The sequence below is a fragment of the Saccostrea cucullata genome, unplaced genomic scaffold (genome assembly GCF_032062105.1).
Source record: "Saccostrea cucullata isolate Sc308-1 unplaced genomic scaffold, CSIRO_AGI_Scuc_v1 ctg4774, whole genome shotgun sequence".
In the NCBI taxonomy this organism is placed as follows: domain Eukaryota; kingdom Metazoa; phylum Mollusca; class Bivalvia; order Ostreida; family Ostreidae; genus Saccostrea; species Saccostrea cuccullata.
In genome coordinates, this window is record NW_026930656.1 from 17,559 (window position 1) to 33,264 (window position 15,706).

Genomic DNA, 15,706 nt, shown 5'->3' on the forward strand with positions numbered 1-15,706 from the left:
TCCCAAACAGTGTCCTGGAGGTGACGATTTATAGCTGAACGCAATTTTTAGTGTGTTTTTGTGATAATGGTTTACCTGAATACATGTAGATGTCATATTCTTATTCCTATTCGTGGACTCTTTCGTCTTGGCTTCAAAGTAGAACTTGCGTAAATGACTTGCTAGTACATCTACAGTAACGGTTTGCATGTCCATTGACTCATTGTAAACTTCTGCATGTGTGCCACTCTAAAATTAAAATAAATATATTTTTTGTAACAGCTTAGTTGTTATTTTTTTATTCACACTGAATTATTGAATTATGAAAATTCTCTACACTCCTCCTTCCCTTTCCCCAGGTTTTGATTTTGTAAATTTTAAGTACTTATGCATACCTTGAAATAGTTTGATTGCGCATTTTTTGTTTTTCTTGGTTGATTTTGACTGCCTAGAACCTTGTAACTACTGCTTTCTATGTCACCTTCAATAAAGAAGCGAAATATTGATTTTGACTGCCTAGAACCTTGTAACTACTGCTTTCTATGTCACCTTCAATAAAGAAGCGAAATATTTTCTCGGATTCAGCTGGAGTCTCTAGCTTTGGGAGGGAAATCAATGCTGGCTTAGTTGACTCAAAATTCATCAGACCAATATTAGGAATGTCAGAAACAGCCTCCAAGTTTGATAAGTAAAGGTTTCAATTATTTTTTTTTTTTATCAAAAAGCAATAATAATTCTTCAGTAATCTCTTCTACACCTAGATCAAAATATCCATGCTTTGCCATATTTTGGTGTATATTTACATGTTGAGTAAGAAAGCAGACAAGCATGTCTAAATACCAAACACTGCGTGAAAATTTGGCTTTACAAAACGAGTGAAGATAATGTAAATTTATTATTTACAATGCCTTTAATTGGCGTTTCTGAAAAAAGACAAAGTTGGAAAAGGTAACCTTTACATTAACTTTACATGCACTTAAATATGATGTAATGTCCCACTTTATCTTGACTTTAAAAAAAAAGTAAAGTAAATATTTACAACCATTAAACACAGTATTTAAGATATATTAAATCTGATAATTACAGACCTTAAATTTGATTAAATACCATCTTTAATAACCCAAATCTGATGATTACAAACCTTAGATTTAATTAATTACCATCTTTAATAACCACAAAAGTTAATAATTTCCGTTTTCCATTCCAGTGAATGAAGCCTTATTCAAATTATAAATGAGTTTTTTCTTCCAAATTGTTAATTTGCGGAAATGTAAACATCAGAATTAATATACAAATTAACAAAAAGCTGACTTTAACTTTGTTTATTACAATAAAAAAACATTTTTTTACAAACATAAGATCAAAATCATCAAGATTCTTGGCAGTATATGTTGCCCACATCCTATCCTGCAAATTACATACATATCAAAGACAGAGTACATTTCACAAATATGTTTTTTTGTATGTGACATGTTTTATAATAAAACCAACTGTACATTCTTAAATTTAAAGTTGTGAATCAACATAAAACTATGTCCTCTTTCTTGTGGATATTGGTTTTAGTGGAAATCAAGAAGTGTCAAAATGTTTTTGTCACACCTCCCTTTTCAGAGTTCAAAACTTTTCTCCCCATGCAGGCATTTTCCTAATGCTTTTCCTAAAAGAAAAAAAAAGTATTTTTATCAGTGCAATGCATAAGTATGGATATTTTCAAAGGCGTCTGTGTTATCAGAATTCACAATACCATTATTATTAAAAATAAAAACAAGGCACAACCTAATTAATAAATAAAAAGTTCATATATTACCTTTAACCTCAAAAAGCAAAAAAATGTAAATTTATCAATTTACTAAGATGAGTGGAACTCTTGTTATTGACATATTATATGAAGAATCAATGGGTTAGGTCATGTATCTCTTATCACAAAAAGCCTATAAATTACAATTTGAGAAATATGTATTTCTTAAGGGTACTATACAAAAACAAAGAATAAATCCCTGAAATATTGAGAAATCATAGGTTTCTTGACTACTCAGTTGTCAGTTTACAAAGAGAACAATATAGTGCTACATATTTAGTTTAGCTGTACATGTATACAGAATAATACTCAAGTTATTGTTCAGGATATATGTACCTTTTTCCCCAATCGCATGTTTCAGCTCATGAACTTTTTCCTGATATGGAACAGTAAAAGGACTTTAGGTGAGAGTCCCTCAAATTGAAGATGACAATCATGCTGAAAAAGAATTCATACCGTGATTAACATTTTATACATATGGACAAATATAGTCAATATTTTTATAAAAAATTATGAGTTTGAAGCAAACCGCTGCACTTGGTCACCAAAGAATGAATTGATTTTGAAAATTAATACACAATGCAATCACAATTCTACTCTAAATCCATTCATTACTTTCAAATGAAAGTACAATAAACAACAAACACACCATTTGGACATAGCAACGACACGCAGTAGCTTTATTTGTGCGGTGTACATAACAAATGCAAAATATGAAAATCAATTTGTATATACAAGTTTATGTTGGATTGAATAAATCATGATAAAATTTAAACTTTATCGTGCTCTACGTGTCGTCCTAAACTGGTATTTAAACCACTATTCACCTCTTATATAGCCTTGCTAACGAGACCGGTTCTAAAGAACCACGTGATATACACCAGGTATTCGAATGAAAACCTTGTAATTCCGAAAAAGTAATTCATTATCACACCAAGTAGAAATTGATTTCTGTCTCATTCGTTCCTCAAACGAAAGAAATCATATATAATAGGTATGAATAGATAAACACCCTTATGTTATTTTTTATCAAAAATAATCTAAAATTAGTCCTAAACAATACTTGCCATTTTTAATATGAAAGTTGAGAACCCGCCTCTTCTTCATGACAGATCTTTTAATTTTCTCATGGTAGGCTGAGTAGCTTGAGACTATACAAAGGAAATTGAACATTTTTTTTTTTACAAATATATGACGATATTGACTCCCGAGAAAGTCAAGCACTATATAATGTAAATGTTTGTTCAAGTAACAGATTTCATGAAATTTATTATTAAAATGTGCTTGTACCAAAGAACACTGGGATCCTCAATCTGGGTAATCATGTTTTGTTGTCTTCCTCGCCCGTCTGGTTTATGCAAGCTATTCCCACTTTTTGAAAATCAGGTAGAAAAAAGTGAAATTTCACGTGGGAGTAGGTGGAATTTTTATGCAAACAAATAATTAGCTGAATAATCATGTCATTACTGTGAAAACAGTAATTATTAAACCACTGGGAGTTGAGGACAGGTAAATTTGCTATTTTTAATTTAAAGGTCTGGCTTTTTACTTCTATTTCAATGAGAAATTAGACTTTTTCAAATAAAAATAGCAAATAAATTATTTATTTTTTTCAAATTGGCTTTTTACTTCTATTTCAATGAGAAATTATACTTTTTCAAATAAAAATAGCATATAAATTATTTATTTTTTAAAAAATCTTACTTTTTACTTCTATATCAATGAGAAATTAGACTTTTTCATTATTACTGAACAAATATTTCTTATTTCAGTGTTAAGTATATTTTATATATTTTTTTGATATTATAAAATATATATTTATTTTCTGTCTTAAAATGTACAAAATACTGGTAAAATACAGGTGAATCTTAGATGGGATGCAATTAGTCTAATTACTGTTAAAACCAATTTAACTGATCAAAACATCTATTGCTATTTGCAAGTGGGAATAGGTGGAATTGAGGTTTTTAAAAAGTGGGAATAGCTAGAAGACACCGCCCGTCTTGATGTTTTCCCTTCAATAATCTGCATACTGAATTCACTATACCTGTGTTTTAAAAAATGGACACAGTTTAAAATACAAAATGATATAAATGAAAATAAATAAACTCTCAAAGTTGAGAGTTTATGTATATAGGTGTAGTACTTTTTTAAAAACATTATGTTTCTTGCCTGATCAGAATCTTTATTAAAGCAACTTTTAGAGTGTATTAAATGTAGATACAAATTTTAAGAAAAATATTTTACATTTATCAATCCGGAAGACAAGCCCCTATGATCCATACACCTTTACAGAATAAAGTGACGCACATAAACATTTAATCCCCAAATTATCAAAAATACTTATCTAATATCCTAGCAGAAAATAACATACAAAGCGTCGTTTTGCGTGACTTTGATTAGTTTCATTCTTTCACAACATGCACAATGTACTGATCTGAGAGTGAAAGTGAAAACGGCTGGAAATCGTAAACAAACCTTTAGAGCATGCCAACCCGGGAGTTCGAGCAGTTGTCAAGGCAAGAATCTTCTTAAATCTAGATGAAGTGTCAAAAAATTACCACCGGTTTCAAACTTCGTCAAAATAACGATGCAGACCCGCTCAACTTGATTTGAAATGATTGGCTATTCAACCGAATACACAGTGCCATATTTGGGTTACTGTTTAGAGTAGATCGTTCGTTTTACATTCGAGAAGAGTTTACATATTACTTGAATGAAGAGGATAACATAATACTGAGCTGAAAATTGTGTGTAAAGTATGTTTTCAGTGTAGTTTACAATACAGGCTGTAAATGTGCTGGAGATTTTATTGATGTTGAAGCTTGTAAACAAAACCAATAAACGTAGGACTTATTCACGGCAATGTATGGGAACCAGAGCAGGGAACCAGTCTTGAAGGCAAAGAAAATTCCGCCAAGTAAACAACAAAGAAAGGAATTTGGGATGTTGTCAGTTGTATACATTATGTGGGCCGATGACTGCAAGGTAATACATGTGTCTTATTTGTTGCGAATAATTCGTTTCATTTTATTATGGAAATTTATCCGTCCCAACACTGGCAGAAATATAATTAATCTGACTTCAAAATTCCTTCCTCTGTTCCCCCAAGTACATGTAACACTCTTCGCTCTCATTTTTTTTTTTAATTTTCAATAATCATTGTATATTTTTTGTAGAAGCAAGGAATGTGGAGCTAATGCATGCTGGTAAGGATGGAAAGGTCTTGTGTTTATTGGTTATGCCTGAGACACCAGTCACAGTTGTACCTTATTTTAGGTAATGTCTTTTGAGTTTTTTTAAGTAGAGGGAACAATGCATTTTTCATTCAATATAAATGTAAAATTCTAGATATAACTTTTTTTCAACATTGTTGGATACTCACTACATGATTTTATCTAAAGAAAAATTTAAATTATTTCTTCACATTTTTTAAAAAGGCCAGGTATGGTGAAGAGATAATTCATTTTTTATTCAAAATCTTATTTTCCATGCATTTGTACAGGGAATCTATATACACTTGAGAGGTGAGCGTCAGATTTAATTTTGAAGATGGATGACTTTCAGATGTTGTGATGAAGATTGTTGAAAGAGATTATCAACATAGAACCAACCCATATGAATGTGCAAGTCAGGTGAGAACTGGACTTCAACGTGTAATCAAGAGATGTTTATATATTGCTAAGCTTAGTGAAAGCACACCACAAACATTTTGAGTATCTCAGTAAGTTTCATGGATATTACAGATGTATCACTATCATATGTTTGACATTGAGTAGCTTTGTCTAAATTTCCATTATGTTTAGTTATACATGTTTTAAGTTACTTAAGTATGTCTTCAAAAGCTTGTGCTTTAATTTCAATAGAAGTAATGAAAACCTATTTAAAAATTGTATTGTTTTTCTTTATAATTTTGAAAATAATTATTATTAGGACTTGTACAACACCTGAGTACCCAAATGACTGTTGAACTAATTGGTGAACAAGAAAAGATGTCAGAGAGGGGAATCCAATACAGATGTCATGATCAAGAAAATGTACTGTTATCAATGATATGATCAAGAATTTGTAAACTTGTAGCGATTTAGAATATCTTATTTGTAATATAACTCTTCAATACTTAATTGTTTACACATTATCATCTTATCTGTATATTAATCACCCCCTCTTATATAACCCCCTGCTGATCGTAATGACCTGTGTATTGATTCCTGATCTTAAGGATCTCATAATGTGCTCCTGATCGTCAGGAGCGGATCTTGAGTATATCTATAGTGCGACAGAATTTTAGAATAAGATAGGAAGATGGAAATAAGGAAGACTTAGTAGATAGAACTGTTAGAGATAGATAAAGTTACTTACTTACTTGGAATATTACCTAATTTTTCTTGGATTTATATGTACATGTGATTATTTTACTTGGATTTTAATTTTAGTGAATTATTTTTCCTAAATGTTTTTATTTGTGATGTGCTGTGTAAATAAACTGTAGACTAGAATTTTGGCATCTATTTTCAAGATATGAGGAAGAAGGATAAATTGATTTATTCATGCAAACTGACATTATGAAATATGTTGCAAGACCGCCCGGTGCGGCGCTACAAACTAACTAGGAAATATCTTGGAGATTTACAGATGAACATGCAAGCATTCATAGTTTTGAATGTTATTCAGCCAGAGAGTTTTTGCACAAATTCAATTTTCAGTACAGTAATTTAAACTGGATGTGTTATTTTCAATACAGTTATGTAAAATGATATGTTACTTATCATGATTGTCAGTTTCTCAACAGGACATAACTGTAGTTTATTTATATGCAGATTTGCAGAACAAAACACACAGACCTTTTTTTCTCTTTGTGCATCATACACTTGTAAACGTTTTACACCACAATGGTTAAATATTTTACATTTATGACGTGTAAATCGAGCACACAATGAAAATGCGTGAAGATGGATACATATGCAAACATGCATCTACCATAACCTATTACATATTTTCAAAGGTGTGTGAAGTCGAGCACATACATGAAAATGTGTGAAGCTGGACACATACACAAATACACATGCATCTGCCACAACCTATTACATATTTTCCAAGGCGTGTGAAGTCGAGCACATACATGAAAATGTGTGAAGCTGGACACATATGCAAATACACGAACATTTACCACAGACATAAAAACGTAATCTAAACTAAATCAAGCACAGACAGGCTCGCTGGGTGAAGCTGAACTCGTACATGATCTCATGCATTTTGCAAACTGCATCCTCACATCTATTCTAATAGATTTTTCACCATATTTTGTGTTTGTGAATATGTAAAATGCATCATTTTGCATTACAAGTTGAAGATGTTATTAGCCTGTATATAAACGCAAATCAAATAGCCTTTAATGTAATTTTTTCCACATTTTTAATTCAATTTAAACTGCAAAGTTTATTTTATATATGTACATGCATTTATACTTGTCATCTGCATTTTTTTTTCACATGTATCTAAATGTTTAAAGGAAAACAAAAGTCAAAGATAGCTCAATATAATGTTTATATTCAAGGTTTTGACTGGATATTGTTTGTGCTGTATATCTGACTCATCATATGATGAGAAACAAAAATACAGAATATTTTAGATCATTTTTTTTTTTTTGGAAAATGAAAAATATCAATATGCCAATTTTCCCCATTGTTATATTATTAATTACTCTATCATTAATATCAATGTACATATTAAAGGTCTATGCCATCAAATTCAGAGAGTTGTAGGCAATCCTGGTGCAGATAATATTTTTTTCCTGTGTTTCGCAGTATAGCGGGAACACATTGTATGCGAGGAATGTATATTAAAGCTGACATGAATTCTTAAAAACGCAACATTTTCATCTATGTACGACTTGTTTCATACCAACGATAGCCGTATTCCGCCATATTTCTTTCAGATACCTTGTCTCATTGTAACGATGTATACCCCAATGCGCTCGTTACAGTTGAATGATTTTTTGGTTTGGGTATCGACTTGTGCACATCTCCGATGGTAAAGCATATATGAGAACAAATAAGAAGATCAAGACATTTCAAAACCACTATAAACAAAGTAATAATCATATTTCTGAATAATTATTGATTTGAATCAAAACAAAAAAAAGCAAGTTTGGTGAGAAATTTAGATGCACGAGTACGTATTTTTACAGTGCGCCAATTTATGCAGAATAAACTTGAAATAAAAAGCAGTAAAATCTGCAAACACATTTTAAAATTATTATCATTTGAATGGCACAAAACAACCAACGTCTTTGATTTGCAGCCCCTATGCAATTGGTGCATATCGAGAAAACGCCTCGAACGCTGTAAACGTACCCATACCTGGTAATGAGGTTACTGCATCGGTTCGAAGATGTGCACAAGTCAAGTGATATACACCCTGAATTCCATTTATTGAAATATGCATCACAAAAAAGAAATAAACTCCGTAAAAGCTCAATAGTAAACACACTGTCATTACTCCGTACAGACAAGCACGTCGATACACCTAGTCCGTGCTGATCAGATTTTGGTCAGGGAAAATATCACAAGTGGAAAGAGAAGTTATTTGCGCGGCTGAAGGGGGGGGGGGGGGTATTATAACTGCTATTCATAAGCTATAATTGTGAATTGTCTATCTACATGTAGTTCTAATATACATTCTATACAAAGTCATGTATATAGTCTGCAGTTGGTTTGCGTCGCAAAATTCATTTGTCAATTATAACTGATTATTATAGTACTAATCTCTAATCTAAACCAAGTAATTTGATGTACGGTAATTATTTACTTCAAATCTTAAAAGCAATTAACCAAAATACAATTTTTATGTGTACATAGATCTATACGTTCTTTAACACACAAACACACGAAGAAATGCCATCCCCTGTTCAGATTGACATTTAGGCATTTGATTTTATAGGGGGGGGGGGGGGTGCAAAAATAATTGACATGACCGTAATCTAAATATTCTTGGAAGACAGACATCTCTGCCGAATTCAATTTTGAAATGTATGTGCATTTTGAGGTATGTATAAATGTTTTATAATTATGGTGTTAAAGAGAGACTTTCGAGATTTCAGTATCCCTGCCTGATAGTCTAGCTATTTTTTTTTTTTTTATATATTTAAAAATAATTTCTGTAAAATATTTGGGAGATAATTTTAAAAGCTAGGGTAGGGAGTCTTGACACTGGTTGAATACGGATAATTTTTATTTACTCTTTTGTATATTGAACTCTCTCTCTTTCTTTCTCTCCCTCTCTCTCTCTCACTCTGTAGCCATCTCTTAGAGCAATAATAGGTATAAGATCCTATGCACTTTGTGCTGTCCATTTATTAAGCTTTAGGACAGATCAAGGATTTTTTTTTTTTCAGGCGGGATGTCGAAACTTCATAAATTGAATAATAATTTTAATTTGGACGAGAAGTTAACCCAAACGGCCAAATTGAAAGAGAAACTAGAGGTATTGTGAGCAATGAGCTCTCTAAATGATACCCCCCCCGGGGGGGGGGGGGGACTACACAGCAATATTCAATGTCTATACTAAGTATATATTTGTACAAAAGCCACCCCCTGGTTCCAACACTTACATGTATATGCTGAACCTGGACAAAAGACAATAGAATTTTTATAAAGGTAATTGTAGGAAGAATGCGGAAATCCTCGCGGGGGGTTTCCTCTCTCATTTTATCTGCTTTTTCTAGTAATCATTAATTATTTATGTCTAGAAATTTAATTCAAATTAAATTCTATTTTCATTATCATTGTACCACAGAATCAAACTCGTTTATTATACCCCTCGCAACAAGTTGCGTGAGGTATAATGTTTTGGACCCATCAGTCAGCCCTTTTTTTTTTTGGTCAGTGCAACTTCTTATAAACTAATGCACAGAATTTTGTCGAACTTTCGAGATATTTAAAGGAGTCAATGTGTCTGTATTTGCACATTACCAGGAAATTCCGAAATCTTTATTTTTTCGGGAATTTCCGCACTTTTACATTTAGATTTTGGCGATATCTTGAATATAAAGATGAGCAGTTTGTCAGGGCAATTCCTCATAAACCGCTGCACACAATTTCGTCAAACTTTGCAGATATTTAGGATACAATGTGTATATATGGGCATATTACAAGGAAATTACGATTCCTTTATTTTTTCTGTGAATTTCAACACTTCGACTTTTGTGGGAGCGTGGGGTATGTGAATTTGCTCACTTTTTCTTTCATTGTGCATAAAATTATAAACAACTTTAAATCAAATTATATTAGGTCTAATAAAGTCAATACACAGTATTTATTTGAATATATTTGATCATAAAGAAATCCGATCTGTTTCAGACGTTTTTCTTAAAACATTTTTATGAGAATGTTATGCATGTTTTATTACCCCCCCCCCCTTTCACAGGAGAATATCTTCATATCTTCAAAAGGTGAATGATTCGTAATAATGCATGCTTTGTTATAAATTTGATGAAGTTAAACCATGTTTTCAAAAATTTTATTTACATTATTTCATTTACAGACAAGATTAATGTTTATTCTTTAAAAAAAAATTATTTGCATTTTCTTCAGTCAACTCCACGGCGCTTTCAACCTTTGATATTTTCCCTGACCAAATAAAATGATCGGCATGGACCACGTGTGTCCAAGCAGTTTTTACTGTTGAGTTAGCAATGGATTACATGATTTCTGAGATGCATTTTTCAATAAAAGTAAAATAGGATAATTCTTTCGACATGTGCACATCCCTGTAACGATAGCAATACTCAGGTAAATATTTCTATCACTGCGTTTGACGCGTTTTCTCGACTGACCTGCATGGAATTTTTGCTCTACTTGAATGTATTCCGTGAAAGTGTATTTTCTATATTGCAGCAAATGCATTCAAAAATAATTTAATTCTCGGTATAGTTCTAGTTTTTGTTGAATTTTTACTTTTCAAACATGTATTGGTCAGTTTATTGACTTCTAAAAACTATGCTATCGGAGATGTGCACATGTCGACAGCCAGGATAGAAAATCACTCAAGTGAAACAATTGTAAAAGGCTATATATAGCAGGTACAGGTGGCCAAAAATGTTCGATTAAATATGGCGGAATCGAAGAAATATGGCGGACAAAGGCGTACAGGAATGTAGTAAGTCGTACAAAGATGAAAAATGATGCCTTTTTAAGAGTTCATGTCAGCTTTAATGGTTTTGGTTGTATATGTGGGCGTGGCCAAAGGAAAGCCAATGAAAAATGAGTATTCAGTAATATGTTCATATCATTCTAAGCCAGTGCTCTTCAATACACACACGTTTTTTTTTTTGCTTTATATATATCATATTTGTATAAATATACTGGTAATGGAAATAACAAAACTGTTGAAATGTATTTTAATTTGGATTTTTTCATACAGGCAAATATAATAGGATGTTTGTGCATTTTTAACTATTGCACCGAATGCATGTCCGGCATTCTCCTTTGAGACATTATTTACATAGCGACGGACACAGGTTTTCCATAGTTAACCATCTATGGTTTTTGCCTGGGCGGTTTTTAATGTCAGTGATAGGGATACAATTTATTTCATGTAAAAAATTTTACAAATGCATTGCAGTGCTTATAATTGTTTCACATTCAATGTAATGTGTGTTAAATATTTATGTATTGTTACATGTATCAAAATAAACGCCAGCTGCTTCAGCTAAGCTAACCTGGCTTACAGCATAGGTGTTGTATTATTTGAGGTGTATTCTGTCAAATAATGATAAGTCGAGTGTTTGAATCTGTAGATGACCATTTCTAATACTGATTTCAACTGGAAATGGATACAAGATAATATAAAAAATATTTGACATTTGTCTTAAAATTCTGGGTACTGACAAGATTAGATTCTTTAAACTAACTGTGAAAATCCAAAGAATAAGTGTATTAAACAATAGTCAGCATTTAAATAAGACTTTTATAAAATATGTATATTTAATGAACTTTAATATGGCATTAAAGATAAAAGGTTATATTTAATTATCTTTTCGTGTAAGTAAAGGTTACCTTTTCACCTTTACTTTTTGTAAAATTAAAACAAAGATGACCTTGGTTTTTGGAGCACCTTTAATGAAATTTACTTCGCAAGTAAAGTTTTGTAAAGGTGTTTTTTCAAGCAGTGAAACTACTTAGAATTAAACATCTTTACTGAGAAATTTATTGAGGAAATGTCATTTTACATCTTAAAAGAATGAGAAATGCTTCACAAAATGCTAATCTTTTATCAAGATATCATTTTTTAACACTGTGGCCTACTTATTCATATAGATATTAATAAGCCATGTGATTTGGTCGTGCTATGACCTCTGACCCCCAGATTCACACAGAATTGAACATATATTCTCTTCAATAGATTTATTTGAAAAAATATATTTGCAAAAGTATTAAATACTTATGATAATTATTCCCAATTCTTGCAACGTGTAAATAGAATTTAAGTAAGGAGCGGTTAAAATTAATATTTATCAAATTCATACTTGATCATCGCAGACTGTGTACGGAAGGCACAATACTTTAGCCCTGTACATGTATTAAGGGTTCTCATGCACGGCACCCATCAAACTTGAGAAACTTTAACTTTGACCTGTATTTCATCGAGGTAAGTAAATCACATGAAAAGAGCAGATCCTTTACAGTGATACATGTACATGTACGTGGTATGTATGTACAGTTCGTCTTGATAACATTTAGTTTTAATCAATCAATAACCCACCAAGTTCAATGTTTTGTCCAGTTACAAAAAAGTAGGTCGACAGTTAATTGACAGCAAGAGATTAGTACACTTTTTATATCGCGATTTGTACTACCAGGGCTTCAGGTAAAATCCAGTTTTAAATCGTCTTATTTGAAAACCATTTATGAGTTAATTTACTGTGTTATCTTTAAACCAGACTGCAGACAGAAAAATGTTTTTACTGAACATTCAAGTGACCAAATTGCAAAGGTGTTCTTTATGTGCCACAAAATTTATTATCCAAAAAGAAAACCACTACACTGCCTTAATGAAAACAAGACCATATACTGTACGCTTTATTGCTAATATATTTAGTTCTGATTTCAAGTAATCCAATATTCGGTTTAAAATGCATGGCATCTCTTACGGTTCAAATTCTTACCGGATATTTTAAGAACCAAAATCATTGAAGTTTGTGAAAGTGTTTAGACATATCCCAAATTCCATTATCATAGGTTTCAAAAAAAACTTCAAAGGCACATTACTAATTTCATTGATAATGAGAGTCATAATTCTATGATTTTCTACCCCAGAGCAATTTTTATACACTTTTAAAGCACATTTTTTATTACAGTGTTTATAAAGATTATACGGAATTATTGTTTATCACTCCAAAATACCTAGTATGCCAATTCGTCACCTTTCCATATAATTTTCCCTTAATCAGCCATGTCAATTTGTTAAAAGTATTTTTTTTTTGGAAACATGCTAAAGATACTATCAATACTTGGAAAAACATGCGGACCTAGATATAATTATATCGACTTTATTTGACTTCAGTTTTAAATGTTTCATAGTAAATAATATATACCTCTCCTGTTCAGAAATATGCAATAACAAATAAAATTCAATTATATGAAAACATGAAAAGAAAAAGTGCACATGTACAGAAATGTATGAACTGTGGCTCAATGTTGTCCACTTTACGAGTTTGTTTTTAATGCCCCGATTTAAATCTATAGCTGACACCAAATTTAAACCAGTGTTTCTTATAGAATTAATACAGAAGTCTAGCAGTTTTGTTGTACATTTCTTGTGTAATTCTACAAGTTATGTCTTAAGATTCACTTCTCCCTCGACCAATTGTAGTAAAATAAAAAAAAAAAATAATGTCTAATCAAAGCAGAATAGAAATTATTTCAATTTTCAATTTAGTTTAATTCGGTATAAAAAAAATGTCAGATGACAATTATCTGTCCTTCAAGTTAATCTGTCCTTCAAGTCAAATCAATGTTCAGTCATTCAGCCTTTTTTTAAATAAACTCGCATCTCCCCATAATCCCATCTCTCAAAATATACACTGTATTTTTGAATGAAAAAAAATTAATAAACTGCAGGATGCAGCTATCTGTAGTCAATAAGTTATCAGAATTGAATTGAGATGACAACGCATCCAATTCTTTAATTACGTTAATTTTAAATTCACATAGCCCTTCAAATAGACCTACATACATTACGTAACACTAGGACAGGATTTTTACGAAGGTATTCTTCTACTGTTTTTTTATAGGTGAGATTAGATATTAAAGAACATGCATGAAATACACTTACAACAGTTATATCGTTACAACGTCAGGAATTCAGAGTTTAGCAGATCAATAAAGCACTGTATTAATGCGGTGTGACTTTTTGGACAAAGTTGAATTATTATCGTCTGTTAAAGCAATATGAGTTGCCTGTTTGACATCGGAAAACTTTATTGCAAATTTGTAATTAACTAATTTAATGACAGAAAAATAAATCATTTATAAACTTCTGTTGTTCATATTTGCAATGGAATTTTTTTTTATTAGCTTTCATTTAAGCAAATTTGAATTATTGTCGTCCTGTACAATAATGATTTCTTATATAAATCTGTATACTCGGTTGTACAGAAATATTTCTTCTGAAACATGTTTAAACTTTATTTTGGGCTTGTTGGTCATATGGGTTAAAATTACATACAAATTAATCATAATATCACATTTTACCAGCAAATTAAAATTCTGAACGATAAAGCTCTTATTGCTTGAATATTATCTTCATTTTCTATTTCAGACCTGTTTACTCTTACGATTTCGCCGTATTTTGTACGGATTTTTAGTCCAAATTACGTCTCATGTTTTGCTATAATGAAAGTACGGAAATTGAAAATGCATTTGTTTTGAATTCGTTATAATCTGCCTCAGTTTCACGCTTTTTTTATCCCTAAAAACAGAGGTTTCAAACACAAAAGTGATTTCGGGTTGCCAAGTTCAGCTTATTTCAAGTTCAGTTTAAAACGATGTGGTATGAAACGACAAAGACCATGTTATTTAACCATGTTTTTGTAATCAGAAAAGCAGTTGTCTCCATAAATATATGAAAAGTAGATGGAAAATGAAATCTTACTGGGAAATGCCAATTCTCACGAACAAATCTTATAAAGAATACTGAGTGATAACGATAAGGGTAAACAGGTCTGCTATTTGCAAACGTTCCTTTTTTTTTAGTAAAAGTGCCAACTTTTATAAATTTAATTTATGTTTTTACTTAAAATGTAACACTTGCACCATGTTCCCAGTGATCCATATATTATTGCAGTGCAGTAGAACGCAAAAATGTGACCAATCAAATTAAATTTTGAATATTTTTACTTGTTGAATCCAATAAAGTATATCAGTTTTCATTCACTAAGTTTTATAATTATTAAAATTTAATTTTTGAACAATTTTAAAACATTCATGCAATAAATCTCTTAATTATACATAATGAAAGTAAATACCGGAGGCAACATAGCTACCCATTAAACGTAAAGAAATATTTAAAAGAATTTGTTATCGTAAAGTTCATTTTTATTTCAGTATGAGTATTTCATCTCCGTTTTCTTTTTTTATTTTTGCGATGTGTTGATTCTTCGCCAGCAAAACAACATATATCTTGAGATCTAATTTAGTGAAAATTTAAAGAAAATAAATAATTATTTAGACAGGTATTGATATTCTCATTAATATGTCATACGAACTTCCAAAAAAGGACAAAAGTGTAAGAAGTTTGGAAGTAGTTACAGGTATGTATATAAACTAAGATACACATTTAGGAAATTCCATATACAAATATTTAAAAGACACTGCAAACCAGTGATCACAGGTAGAGGCGAGTGTGTGGTCCTGTCGCGATATCAAC

General features: G+C 31.2%; 2 long non-coding RNA genes across 2 annotated transcripts; one reads left to right on the forward strand and one right to left on the reverse strand.

The window, feature by feature from the left end:
- Positions 1-1,319: 1,319 nt before the first annotated feature.
- On the reverse strand, positions 1,320-4,574 carry LOC134229495 (uncharacterized). Its single transcript, XR_009984185.1, has 3 exons — positions 4,256-4,574; positions 2,114-2,215; positions 1,320-1,636 (listed from the first exon to the last, which is right to left on the reverse strand). It is a non-coding gene; the product is annotated as an uncharacterized LOC134229495 (long non-coding RNA).
- Positions 4,575-4,637: 63 nt separating this feature from the next.
- LOC134229496 (uncharacterized) lies at positions 4,638-7,149 on the forward strand. Its single transcript, XR_009984186.1, has 4 exons — positions 4,638-4,765; positions 4,957-5,061; positions 5,345-5,412; positions 5,711-7,149. It is a non-coding gene; the product is annotated as an uncharacterized LOC134229496 (long non-coding RNA).
- Positions 7,150-15,706: the final 8,557 nt, after the last annotated feature.